The sequence below is a fragment of the Struthio camelus genome, chromosome 1 (genome assembly GCF_040807025.1).
Source record: "Struthio camelus isolate bStrCam1 chromosome 1, bStrCam1.hap1, whole genome shotgun sequence".
NCBI classification, from domain to species: domain Eukaryota; kingdom Metazoa; phylum Chordata; class Aves; order Struthioniformes; family Struthionidae; genus Struthio; species Struthio camelus.
In genome coordinates, this window is record NC_090942.1 from 194,468,771 (window position 1) to 194,483,379 (window position 14,609).

The following is a 14,609-nucleotide window of genomic DNA, read 5'->3' on the forward strand; positions in this document are numbered from 1 at the left end:
TTTTCTTATCTTCTGCTCCATTTCTGTGTGACCCTATACCATGAATGGAAATAGATTCCTGCAAACTTGGCAATTTAGGCTTCGCATACAGCAGTACATGTATTCAGCTCTGGGATGGCTTCATTTCACCCTTTTAGTTGTGAAACAAGAGCCTAGATCGCTTCCAAAGGTTGGCAAACAGCACCTGTCCAAAGAGCACAGCGTCATATATTTACCTACATCCTCCAGCACATGCAAGAGCAAGCAGAGCCAAAGGGGCAGCTCACTGAGCAACTCCATGGCACCTCGATGCCCACGAGGGAGTGACTGGGCTATTTGTTTTCCTTGTCTTCTTTATAAAAGGAAAAGCTCTTGCTGAACCATGACTTTGAAGGCTCTCACTTTATGGCAATCCAGTTCTGCATTCTCTTAGCTCTGTAAGAGAAAGAAAGACTGCCTTTCAAGGACCGTGTGTCTGGGAGGTGGTAGAACAAGCCTATTCCAGAGGTTCTGTAGGATAAGTTATGTGCATTAGACTCTGGTATGGGTTTGGAAATAAGTGCAAGGTGCAGCTCTGGACCAGACTCATCAGTGGTGTGCAAGCTGCTTCCACCATTGCTTAACTTCTGCTGCTTTGTTAAAAAGGCTATTTTTTAAATGCAGCCCTAAATAGGGAGTGCCACCCTATGGTCTGAGGTAAATTGGCCTGGCTTCAGTGACTTCAGGCTATTGTCTGTTTACATCAGCTGAGGGGGGATAGGCCATGAAAATTTTGCTAATACTAGAAATCCAGAAAATACAGACTCTACACATCTGTCTTCTCTGGTATGAAGGCCAAAAAGGAACGTGGTTGTTTCCTTTGCTCTCTGAATCAGTGCATTTGCTCCATTTTCCTTTTGTGTTCTCTTAAATGATCAGAATAGGCATTCTTAAAACCATAAAAAGAAAGTAACCATTTTACCATGCTGTTGTCATCTCTAGCGTTTGTTGCTATCTATTTATTAAGGTACATCCTCTTAATAAAAACATCCAAGAAATCAGTCTTTGTTTGCTGATTATACATTCAGGTATTCCAGATCTATGGCGCTTATTTAGCGTAATTGAAGCTTATGATGAGTACAAATTTTCTACTAAAAGAAAAAGAGAAAATAGCAAAATGGTACGGGGCAGCGTTCATGTAGAGATAAAGCAATGATTGTGTCATTTGTTTTGGAGGGTAGATTTGCTATTAAGCTGAAGTCTAAAGTAAGGTACATTGATTTACAGGAAATTGCTCACTTACACACATATTAGACGTTTACAAACCCTACTCCAGAAGCCCCTGAATACTGATAAGCCTTTTGTTATTTCAGCCAAATATGTCATCAATAACATCAGTGTCTGTTTATAAACATTTTTTTTTTCCTGATTCAGGTATTCAAAGTCCAGGAAAATATTTGTCTTAGGTCTCTGCAAACGAGTGGCTTGAAATTCAGTGACATTGCCCTCTTCAAAGGGAACCAAAGGAACCCGTTCCTATTTCCTAGAAAAGCCTTAGAGAAGCAAGACAGCCAATGTCACTTTCCTGAGAAGTAGCACCCTTCTTTTTGTTGTCTCCATTTAATGGGAAAAAAAAATGTTTCCTCTTATTATCCTGTGCATCTTGGGGATCTCCTGGATTACTTATGAAACAGTTATATACATGACTTGAAAGACTATATTAATAAGTAAAATATCATCCTATAATTAAGATAGAAAATTTGGACTTGGCCAGCCTCCACCTAATAGTTGGCACTGGAACCTTCTCCTGAAGGGCTTTGGCCCCTTCTGAAGGTCCTGATTTAGCAAATCGCTTAAGCACATGCTGCCTTTAAGCTGATGCTCTTAAGATTTGCTAAAGTGCACCCTACATGTCTCTCATTCTCCCCAGTGTAAAACTGCTGATAACAATCTGTCTTTTGTCTGTCTTGTATGCTTAAAGTAAAAGATCTGTCAAGCAGGTATTATCTCCAAATACATTTCAATACAGAGTGTACACAATAATCGCATTCTGCACCTAGGCACAAGGCAGTCGACTCTCATGCGGTGCATCTATCTAAGGCAAACATGAGGAAAAGAATAATCGAAATAATTGCGTACAAAGGGCTGAGCACTGCCTCCTGTGACGTGGGGTTCCTCTGCTCAGCTGCTGCCCCCTGTGGTATGGTGCTTCCTGCAGAGCTCCTTGCCCTCCCTCACTCCAATGGGCTGTGGACAGCAAAGACCCATTTTCTCCATAGGCTATAGGGCAGCGTGGGGAGACTTGATCACATGGTAGATATCTGCAGTAGGGTGAGGTGACACTGCCTGTTCGGCCAAATTTCCCAGTGCTCTCTGTAACTGTGACTGCACGGTGCACGCACAAATCAGCTATGCTGATGCACCCAGCCATAGTGACACTTTTCCTATGGGGAGGGGGGGGCAGGATGTTAATTTATTTTCCCTATTGGGTTTCCACACCCAGTTCCAACCCTATTACGTTATGCTCTCCAACTGCCCTCCAGCAGTGCAAAGCTATTCCCCACCTCCCTCCTTCTGGGCCCCTCTTGTGCCATCCTTAACAGATTTGGCAGGCACCAGTATGAAAACCAGTAGAAACACCAGTAACGCTTCTGTTTTGCCTGAGGCTGGTTTTAACGCTCCAGTGAAGTAACTGCTCCCTGCAGCTGCGTGCGCGCTGGATCGTGGTGCGGTGATTTCACCTTATTGAGGAGAGCAACATCAGCCTGGGCTCAGCGCGCTTGTCTACATGAACACCTGAATTAAGAGCTGAAGCAACGCTGAAGCTGCTGCATTTGCCTGTCAGTGCTGACACTGTAATGTGGCATTATTCCGGAGAAGTTACTCTTCTGTTCTCTTTTTTTTTTTTTCCTGCTGGACAGCCTGAGATTAATGCGGGCATTAAGCAGAAATGCTTTTGTCAAATCTAAGATGATGCAAGATCCTTTCTCAAGCCTGTCCACCTCAGACATGCCTGCCAGCCCCCACCAGCACCGTTTGCTGTCTGTGGGAAGGGTACAAAGGGCTGTCTCCAGCAGTAAAGCACCAGGGTGGGACCCGAAGCCCTTGGACAGACAGGCCAAACAGCGGCTCTCTGCGGCATCCCTGTCCCAGCTGCGGGTGCAGCCCTCTGCTGGGGTTGCCTCCTCACGGACCCATAGCAAGGGCTCCGGAACAGCAGAAGTGTCCCTATCTGCAGCGATGCAGCATCCACTGCTTTAGCAGAAAGCCCCCAAAAAAGCAGTTAATGAACCACTCTACAACCCACAGAAGACATTTCTTCTGAGCTCTCATTAGCTAGGAGTTGGTTTTCCCCCTAAAGCCTGAGTGCCGATAGCTCTAAGCTTCTTATCTTATCTAGTATAATTGTGAATATTCTCATTATCCATATTGGTGCCTGGTCTTCACTGAGTGACAAAAGTTATTTCCTCCTTCTTGTGCACAGGAGTTGGGGGAAAAATAGACGGTAGGGCAGAATTCACTGGTTCTTAGTTTATCCTCCTGTCAATCAAGCAATAACAATCCCTTTCGGATAGTAAGAGAAAAATATATTTGTGGAGATCAGCAACTGTTCATCAGCCTCTGTGAGAACCTGCTGGGACTGAGTTTGAAATCAGTGTATTCAAATACAGCATGCTGATTGAGCTAATGAGCTGTAAGAGGAAATGGGAAGGGAAAAAAGAGGAGGCAGAATCCAAAAGGGGAAAAAAGAGAGAAAGAGAGAGAGGGAGAGAGAGAGAGAGAGAGAGACAGACAGACAGACAGACAGGCAGGCAGAAGAGCCAGTTCCTGCTCAAGCTCAACTGAGACGTGCGTGGTGACCTAAACAGCACCGAGGACATCATAGCTCCATGTCTGCATAGAGGGAAGTAACGGTAGCAGCAGAACAGCTTTTCAAGAACAAGCAGTGCTGAGGAAGGACGGAAGACGTCTCTACTGTTTGAATGTTGAAAGCCCTCTGAAGGAGCCCTACCTTTCTCCACTACCAATGTACAGCTCTTCAGAGCGTCACTTCAGTTCTTGGGAGTCTCACCATGCCTGAAGCAGATGTAACGGTGCATATATATTTGTACGTATATACATAAGGACATAATTATGATGCAGCTTTTGAAACGCTGTTTTTCGCCCTATTGTACCTCTGCCATCAGCCAATAATTTTTGTGCTATTAGATGTTAGCAAAATGTGCACATGGGCTCGGAGCACTGATTGCCCCCTTGGGGCCCCAGCTCCCCAGGAGACATGGAGTCATCACCTGGGTGTCAGTACTGCTGTCCATGACTGTCAGTTTTATATAAGGAGAACCCTTTTCTGGAGATCATCTCCCCCATTTTGCAGGGAACGTAGAATGAATATTGAGTTTGTTGCTTTCTCAGCTTCACAACAAAGCTATCCGGATCTAAAATTATCAAAGTGAAATGGAGGCTTATGAAACGTGCGTGTGGGTGTTAATGGAGACAGAACCATTCTTATAACTGCCTTAAAAGCTATTTCATAAAATAGTTTCATTGTCAGAGACTTTAAACATACACGATTAATATCTTAACTGACTGTGCCTCATTTTGCATTATCTCAAAGGACAAATTTATAAGATGATACACACTATTTAGACTTTATAATGCTTGCACCTGAAACCGGCATGCTCTGCAAGATCTTTACCATCATTCCTAGTTATAGGAATATATTAACTTGCTATAAATGACCAGAAATAAATTAATCAGATTCACAGACGTGTTAAGAAGTGTGCTAATTTATACAAACTGCCAAAAGCAATTTTAAATTTTTATGAAGTGAGATGAATATTCGTTGGAAATATTAAACAATGCATGTATGAATCAACTTAGCTTAAAGCATCTCTGAAACTACCCGTGCTGTTTTGACTTGTAACATAAGGTTATGTATTTTACCGACATATTTTTATCGAAAAATTTTCAAATTTAAAAAATATGTTAGACATATTTGTTAGGTTTCACACTTCATGAAATTTCATTTAAAATTTGTAATACTATTATTAGGGCACCTATTCGTTTTATTAGATAGCTTCAGTGTATTAGAAAGGAAAACCAAAAAATGTTAATTAAAGGAAGTATCAACATGCACAACTTTTCACGGAATGTTTCGTGCATGGATATAGTCTATGCACATCAGAGTACTCGTAGGAATCCCTCTACTTCTCCAAGTAGAAGGTTCTTACAGAGTAGGATGGTCAGGGAATTGACACTTTTGCTGAGAGAACAGCGAAAGCTGTGGGTTTCCTTTGTCTCGCAAAACAAAGACAGAAAGAGGACATGTTTGTTTTCTGTAAATATGTTGGGGTAAAACAACAAAAGAGCTCTTTCAACTAATGGTAAATATTGGCATAGAAATAAATATGGGTATGTTAGGAACATAGGAATTGTACCGTGGGTCAAGGCAACCCAGAGATCTTGATTCTGACATACTGATGCCAAGGGAAGTATACAGAAATTTTTCCATTTTGAGCTATCCCCAACACCTATCCCCAATTCCTGACATCATACAGAGAATAAAAAGGAAGGAACCTGTGGTCCAGAGCAGGACTGGAGTGCACCTCATGTTTCCGTTAGCTAGATATCACCAGCACCCTGTGCAACATGGGAGGGCAATGGATTACCCTTTGAAGGCTCTCTCTGGACAGCTCTCAACCTTTTGAAGACAGTGACAGACTTAATTACACAAAGCACTATTTTTAGAATAGCTAAAACATATCCTTGTGAAAGTCCACACTGTCTATTCGAGTGATACCAAGAGAGCAGAGAGGAGGAAGGGAATTGTTCACCTTTCATAGTTTTACCTTCTAAATGGTTTTCAAATTTTACATCTTTCATCTCCTGTTTTGCATGTATTTGTGTTGCTCAAACCTTACCTTGAACTCACAGGCTCTCTTTTCTTCCGCATATTGTGCTATTGCTCCACTCCTCTCTCTTTTTGTCAGGGAAGGTTTCCTGCTCGTACACATAAGCTCAGAAATCCTAGCTACTATTCAAGGCCGGGGCAGGAGACTTAACAAGTAAGCAAGCAATTGGCTCAGTAATGGATATTTGAGGTTAGACACTGTGATAGTAGCAATAGCCACCCTGGTCTAAAAATATCTCATGAGATTACATGAAGCGCCTAAGGAGCCTGTGTGAGAGCTATTTTCATGTGAAAACAATGTCTGTGGCTTTCAAGGCAAGTGTATTTGTTGTCTTGCAAAAGCCTTCATCTGGAGAACTTTTCTATCTTCTCATGTTGCCTCCTGCTCACAACCCCCATCGTTTTTTTGTTCTTTCCACTGTTTAATGTTTATCTTCCTTCACAAAAATAAAAGTCAGATGGGAAACTGTCTTTTCTGGGCATTCCCACAGCAGATATTTCCATATTTGAACAGTATCTCAATAGCACAGTGTTCTTCAGATAATCTGAAATCACAGAGACTATGCAGGTAGTAATCACAGTACTATGCACAACTATAAATGATTATGCCAGGCAAGAATCAACAGCTCAGAAACAAAATAAACCGGTTAAAAGTGCAAAGGTTAGCTGGTGAATTTACCCCAACAAATATATTTAGTCCTGGTGCCTATAAACTTCAGGTTAAAGGAAAATGACACTTCAGGGTGGCAATTTCCTTCTCTATTGCTCAACCACAATTAATATAAGTTTATGTTTTACAATCCTGTATGGACCAGCAGCAAAGAGTGACATTGGTTTACAAGGAAGCCTTTAATCTAAAGGTACTTCAAAAGTTTCAGAAAACCTTGATCTAATCTGACAAATTTGCAGCACCTCCAGAGGGTTCATTCTCCTTGAAACATTTATTTCTCCTTTCTTTTGCTTATCCTCGATTGTGATATGAGGAGGTGATAAAAGTGGCCCCCCACTGCCAAAGTGAGAGGTATCCAATTTCTCCAGTGCTGATATTCTGACAGCTCAGATAGATAGTAAGCAAGCAGGGTTTGATTTAGGTTTTTTTCTTTCTACCTGCGTGATGACTAGAACTAGATTTAAAAAGAAACCACCCGCTTTAGGCCACAGAAGAGCTACAGAGGGAAATGCAGTCAGTGGTGAAATACGATTACTGGGGGACTAGTCTGGCTCTCACCTGGCCTTAAGTAACACACATGAACGAAAGGGTTTTGTAGGAGAGAAAGATGTTAAGACAAGCTTCTGAGCTGAAGTAGGAGTCAAGTGGGATATTTTTACAGGCTTTAGATTGCGTCCAGATTTTAAATGCTTGGTTCTCACTGAGCCGCGGCTAGCTTTTTGGACAACTTACCATTCATGTCAAGAGAGATCCCTGCCTCAAAGTTTTCAGCCGGATGTACTCTTTCCTGCTGTCTCTTTCTTTATAAACTAGAGCTAAACAAATAGCCACCAAAACAGGTTTAAAGAAGCATCGATATAAACAGGAATATTTCATTGCTGTTCTCATTTGGCAGAGAACAGGGCAGTGTTACACTTCACCATCACTCAAAGCAGACCTTTCCCTCCTTTTATGCTATTTTGTGCATATTTTGGAGTTGTTTTTGGAAGTTAATTTTTTAAGTTTTGGTCTAGGTTTCTGGAAAAGGAACAAGCTGAAGCTGATTGTGAAATTATTCGCGGGCAAAAAGTATACAGGAATCATGTAGAAATGCTGACAACAGGAAAAGGTTTTCACAAAAAATTCTTCCATTTTCGAAAAGACCATTCTTTCACAAACAATTTTATGTTTGTGTTTTTTTAACCTTCTCTGTGTTCCTAACAAGCAGAACTTGTGAAACTGTCATACTGGATCAGACCTAAAGCTCAGCTAATTTCATTTATTCTTACGGTGGTCTGGGGATAGCAGTGCTCTGGACCCAGTAGAAGGTATAAGAATTTCACAAAGGGGAGATGTAGGAAATCTTCCTTCATACAAGGTTCCCAGTCTCATTACAGAATGGAGATTGTCTAAATGGTTTAATAGCTCTTAAAGTTCAGTGACTCTTCCACAATTTTTATTCACAAGGACAAATTATGGTATTCTTGTTCACCTTATACATGCCCAATGCTGCTCAAAAACTTGCCAAGATTTTGGCCAAGGCTGCCTCTCTTTGTGATTTTCGTAGCATAATTGTACACAACATGAATGAAACTTCTTTTCCTCACTTATTATCTTCCTATCTTTCAATATCAATGGATATACCTAATGGATTTCCATTCTCTTTCAGTACAGCAAATCAGAACAATAAGTGCTGTTGTAACAGCATTGCATGACCAATTAAGTCCAGGTTTCTCAAATGCTAGGTACTACACAAATGCAAAGAGATGGTCCCTGGCTGCAACTGTTTACATGGGAAACAAAGATATGATTTAACAGAATCACAGAATGGCTGAGGCTGAAAGGGACCTCTGGAGATCATCTGGTCCAATTCCCTTGCTCAAGCAGAGCCAGCTAGAACAGGTTGCCCAGGACCATGTGTAGTCACATTTTGAATATCTCCAAGGATGGATTCTCCACAACCTCTCTGAGCAACCTGTTCCTGTGTTCAATCACTCTTATAGGGAAAAAAAAGTATTTTCTTAGGTTTAAATAGAATTTCCTGTGCCTGTTGCTTGTCATCCTGTCATTGAGTACCACTGGGAAGAGTCTGGCACCATTTTGACATCCTCCCTTTCAAATATTTATGCACATTGATCACATTCTCCCGGAGCCTTCTCTTTTCCAGGCTGAACAGTCACAGCTTGCTCAGCCTCTGCTCATATGACAGGTGCTCCAGTTCCTTAACCTTAGCGGCCTTTCACTGCATTCACTCCAGTAAATCTATATGTCTCTTGTACCGGGGAGCCCAGCACTAGTCCCGGCACTCCAGGCGTGACCTCATCAGGGCTAAGCAGAGGGGGAGGATCACCTCCCTCGACCTGGTGGCAATGCTTTTCCTGAAACAGCCCAGGATACCGCTGGCCTTCTTTGCCATGAGTACACACTGCTAGCTCATGGAAAATTGTCGTCCACCAGGACCCCCAGATCCTTCTCTGTAAAGTTGATTCCCAGCCACTCTGCCCCCAGCCTGTACTGGTGCATGGGGTCATTCTCCCCCAGCTGCAGGACTTTACATTTCCCTTTGTTGAACTTCAGGAGATTCCCATCAACCTGTCTCTCCAGCCTGCTGAGGTCCCTCTGAATGGCAGCAAGATCACCTGGATTATTAACCACTCCTCCCACTTTTGTATCATCTGCACCCAGAGGGACAGAGATCTGACATCAAAAGAGGTGAGTAGGCCCCCTAAGATCTTAAAGGAAGGCTGGGCAAAACTGGAAATTGAGTCTTAGGGCGCAGGCTTTAACCACAAGTTATTCTTTTGTGTGCAACAAGTTTTCCCTTGACTTGAAACACACTGACTGTGTTTGTTAACGATTTGGTTAGGAATATCATATCTATTTCGCTTCTGGCTGATTTCTTATCATTGCAACCAAATAGCAAGTTGTAAAGAGGGAAAACTGCAAATCAGTTGTTCCTGGCTTGAAATTTTCTTCTGGCAAAATCTGTTAGTGCAGAAGGAATCACATTTGCTCCCAGCACCTCCTGGAAAGAGGCTCCCAGTTTCTCTGACAAGCTAATCTTTCGTCTGTTTTCTCTCAGTGAAGGTCTGAGTGTCTTAGTATCACCTAAGCCCTAAAGGGTTTCTGTTGCCTTCCATTAGCTCTGCCGATCTGTCCCAAAGGGTCATGCCTAATTTGTCCGCTCTGAACAGCATGAGTCCTCCTGTTTAACGATCACTAGCAGTAAATGGAAAAGACAGAGAAAACAGAAAATGCCTTCCTGGGTCAGATCAGTGGTCCGGTTGTCCTGGCACTCTGGACTAGGAGATAGTGGTTGGGCAGAACACACAAATCTTGCTGCGGTTCAAAGTTATTTCACCTCGTGGTGGCCCACAAGTCAGTTGTACGATTAGGAATGTTAGAGGGTTTATCTCTGCTTCTTTACTTTAGAATCTATTTATGGACCTATTGTTCATGAGTTTACCTCCAGTCCCTTCTGCATGTGATGATACTATCTGTCTCCACAACCTACTGTGAGAACAAATTCCCAAAGTTCTCTATGCACTGTGTAAAAATTTTCTTGCTATTACCTATTTTTAATTCATCCATGTTTTGTTGAGTGCCATCTGCTTCTACTATATGATCTGGTGAACAACTCTTCTACATTCACCTTACCACTGCCTTCATGTTTTGTAAACCTTAGCCACATCCTTCCTCAGCCACCTTCTCTCCAAGCTGAAGCAATCCAGCCTTTTCAGTCTATTGCTGTAAGGCTCCATTCTCCTCATTATTTTAATTGCCATTCTCCACACATTTTTCTAATTCCATTATATCCCTCAGATGCAAAGACCAGTACTGCACACAATACTCAAAATCCATCAGTTTTTATAGTATGGCTACTTCCACCAGTATGACATAGTGACCAGTATAACCAGTATGACAAATCTAACAAAGCAAAATGGAAGATGCTACTAGTACAGACAGGCTATGAAGTATATCAAATATGCAAAAATGTCTTTAGGAAAAAGCATTTGTGATCAAGAAGTGGAAGAAGCACTGAGAGATGGGGAAGTTACAAACCAGTGAGCGTAGGAAGAGTATGATGTTGTGCTTTGAGTAACTAGTGATTTGATGCTGAGGACTTAGAGAAAAGAAAGCTGTGCTAGCTGGTAAGAATATTTAGAGCGCAGCATGATAACAAAGTCATAGAGAATTCCTGTAGGTAAGGATTCAAGAGATGCAAAGCAGGAGAAATGGCTTGAGCAACTGCTGGGTGCAGGACGGTAGGGAAGAAAGAGAGGGAAAATCATATCTCTTCTAGGGTATGGTGAGTTGGAGAACACTGTGGTCTAAGCAAGCAGGCTGAATAAAAAGAACAGTCCATGGTATACAAAATGCAACTTAATGATCCACAGAGTAAAGAACTTGGAGGAAAATCTACCCCAAATCTAATTTTTCACAGTAAAGAGAAACTGATTGAAAGCAGTAACAACAAACAGCAGAGCTTCTTGAATTCAGATTACCACAGGATAAAATTCCAGTGCAAATGTCTGTGATTTTATGAAAGCAATCCAATTAGTCACAAGTGACTAGGAATAAGGATTAAAACCAACCATTATAGGAGAAGGCTAAAAGATACCATCTCTAGTTTGCAATATATGACAGGCCTCCTGGAAAAGAGTACAAAGGCAATGAGGCGTTACAAGGGAAGCGAGGTTTAAAGGGGAAACTACACCAGAGACAAAAAAAAAAAAAGGGACTCAAACTTGCAAGACAAAGAGAGTCAGGTAATTCTGACATAAAGAAGAGAAGGTCAGAAGAAGACAAGGGAAGAGGAAAAGGGTGTTTTAATGTAGAAAAAATGTTATAGTCTTATGGTAAAATATCTTAAGAATTTACATGAGAACAACAAAGTTGAGAGTTCCCTGCTCCCAGTTATTATCTTAACAATGTTCTTTGCAGTCTGGACCCACAGAACGTGGAACTGGAGAGACCCAATTCTTGCTCTGATGTGAAAGGAACAATTCTTTAGACATTAGACAAAGCTCTAAGTGAAAGCTTTCATCTGGCTAGGTGAAAATAAAGACATAATCTCTTTCAATAAACATAAACAATAGCCAAAAGACAAGCAAGGCCTTAGAGCTACAATTGCTTCAGAGGAATGGTTTAGGTAGAACCAAAGCTCAATGTCCCTGTAGGCATTGTTACCGCTGGAGTTACAGTTCTCAAAGGCATGTATTCAGGCAATTGTTTCAGACCTGAGCTGCCTTTTAGGTAAGCTGATGCTGAGCTATTTTTTGTCTGGCTTTAGGAATTGACCTAGCATTCAAGTATACAATTATCCCTCTCAGCTTTAATGGGGTTTCTTAGGTACTGAAGTGTCTTACTGCCTCATACCCTTTGTTAAACAGCATTTTGGATGAGGGCAGTGATCTGACTTCTGTCTCAAACACTGCTGGAGAGGCAGAATACGGGCAGATAACTTGTCTTGCTGCAAGCGGCTGCTATAGGATGCATGATCAGGGCGAAGTAGAGCCTTCTCCGTGCCTTCCTCTGCAGGCCGTGGCCAGATAAGGGCGGAAACAGAGCGGAAAGATTCAGATTAGACTGACAACATCAGGGTAGTAAAATATCTGCTTATTCAGTGCTGTGGTTTTGGATGGGAAAACACAGCAAAGAGGCCCTTTCCTCACACATGCTCGTGTTTAGCCTTCTCTCATCCCGACAGGGCAGGCAGCTATTCTTAACTCGGGTCTAGCTATTATAACATCCAGAGCTGGGGAACTGAAGCACAGAGATTAAGTGACTTCCCCACCAGTTGTGACAACCTGGAAAGTAACCCAGATTTCCTGCTTCACAGTTTTGGGCTTCAACCACAAGCCTCTCCCCTACGGGGTCTGCAGAAGAGAACTGCCCCCACTCCAAGAAAACCGCTCCACATTAGCTAGCAGCAGTTGTGCAGACGTTGCATCTCAGGAAGGTCTTGTTCCCAGCATTGCATTTAGTCCCCTCGCCCCTCTTACTACCTTTTATTTTCTTGCAGACCCCGGCCTAGCTCCCAGCTTGCAGCGCTGGTGCCCAAGACAGGAAGGGTGCCCCGCAGCTACACGTCTGCAGTCCTGCTCCCGAGCTAGTCCCCACTGCAGGGCAGGGAGGCAAGCACAGACAGTGCGTTCCCGTTGTAGAAAGCCTGGGTCATACAGCCCATTGCACTGCGCAGGGCAGAGGACCATGAAAGCTGCACGGGTATGAGGTAGATGCTAAGGTGACTGTATCTCTCTCTGATGTTTTCTTTTTCTATTTTTTTTTTTGGCATGCAAACACCTGTAAAACAGAGTATTAACATTTCTGGCTTCAGATTCAGGTGGGTCTGTCTGAAATGTCATTAATGGAAACCTGAAAAGCCTTTATTCTTGCATGCCAGGGTCTATTTTTAAAGCATGGTATGATCCTTTGCTCAGAAAAGATCACTGACTTCCTTCTTATTTCTCCTCTGCTTAATTTCTTAGAATTACCTTCTGAACAGCCTCTGATCTTGTCACTGCCCCCCACAAACTGTAGAAGAAACAGCCTTGTGCTATCTCCAGCAACACATCCTGCCCTGCTCGCCCCGCGCTGCGATTCCCTGGTGGTGGCAGCGTAATTGGGGGTCCCCCTTGCCTGGGCTGTAACTGCCTCCTTTATCTGCTTTTAACATTCCTTCCTCTGTCTTTTTGCTCTGCCATCAACGTCTAGAGCAGTTTCCTGTAATATTTTCTGTGCCACTGGTATCTTAACTTCTGTCTCAAGTAATCTCTGCCTTTGGTGAGCTTTTTCCACATCATTTCTTTCTTCAGGCCATATATCTTTCTTTGCACCTATCCCTCACACTTCCTCCAATCCTCCTGAATCTCGTCTTTACTGACTCGTGATTTTAGTTTCCTGTTCTCAGGAGTCAGGATCTCTAGGCAATATAATATAAACTGCCAAGGGAATTTACTTTTGACTTGCTGATTAAAGTTTTTAACTAATTCTCATTCTGTCACATTCCACTTAAAGTACATACTTTATATGTTTCCTCTCCCTGCTCCAGCAATGCCCTGTACTATATTGCTATATAAATAGCAAAACCTGTTTTTCAATCATTGCTGCACTTAAGACTTTCACAAGGAATCAGTTACATGCAACACGTTTAACCAGCCGATATATCAAATAACAATTTGTATATATAAGTCTGAAGGAAGTTGCAAATATTTTACACACTGTTATTTATTAAAACTAAAAAAAGAATGAGCTTCATATAAAAATAAGGATCTAAAATCATAGCACTCTGCATATTTCCATTTGCTTAGGAAAATAAGGCCATTTAATGATGGTTATGCTTAAACATATGGACCAATAAAAAATGTTTTGGAAAGTAGATATGGAAAAGAAACATAACTGAGGATTTGCGTGTTCTGTGCTCCATTTTTTAACAACAAGCAGCAAAAGGATTCAAGTTAATGTAGCTTATTATGTCATCTAACTCTTTCTCCTTTAGGAGGGGATAAAAAAATTTATGCGATGCTAGATAGATGAGTTTTAACTGAGGTCAATGAGAAATTCTTTATGAGTGGAAATACTGGGAAATACATGTTTAAAATGTTGCTTGTGAAATACGTTTAAGACATGAAGCGCAGGAAGAATTGATTTACATTGATTTGTTAAGAAATGAGTCTGTCAGTGACCTTCTCCATGAAGAGAGCAGGATACAGAGTTTTGTTCTAAGAACATTTATTAGATTCAAATATCTACCAGAAGAACATTATTTCTCCATCTTCAGCTGCAACTAGAAATTACTTGCCATGGGGCAGTTTTAGAGTTTATCCCAGAACTGCACCTTTGCTGAGAAACCAAGCTTCAAACGAGATACAGCATTACCCATCCCTGTGTAGCAGAGTCCCTGAGAACACATGCATTCAGAAGCCCCCTTCCTTCAAAATCATCGGCTTAGTCTGAAACATATACATGAAATAGGATTGGTCATATACTTAAATACGTGCACAAGTTTCTAAAGTATCAGGAATTTCCTGAAGAGAGAAATTATAAAAAAATCAGGCACTCAGCCCCTCACCCTGTACCTTCCCACTC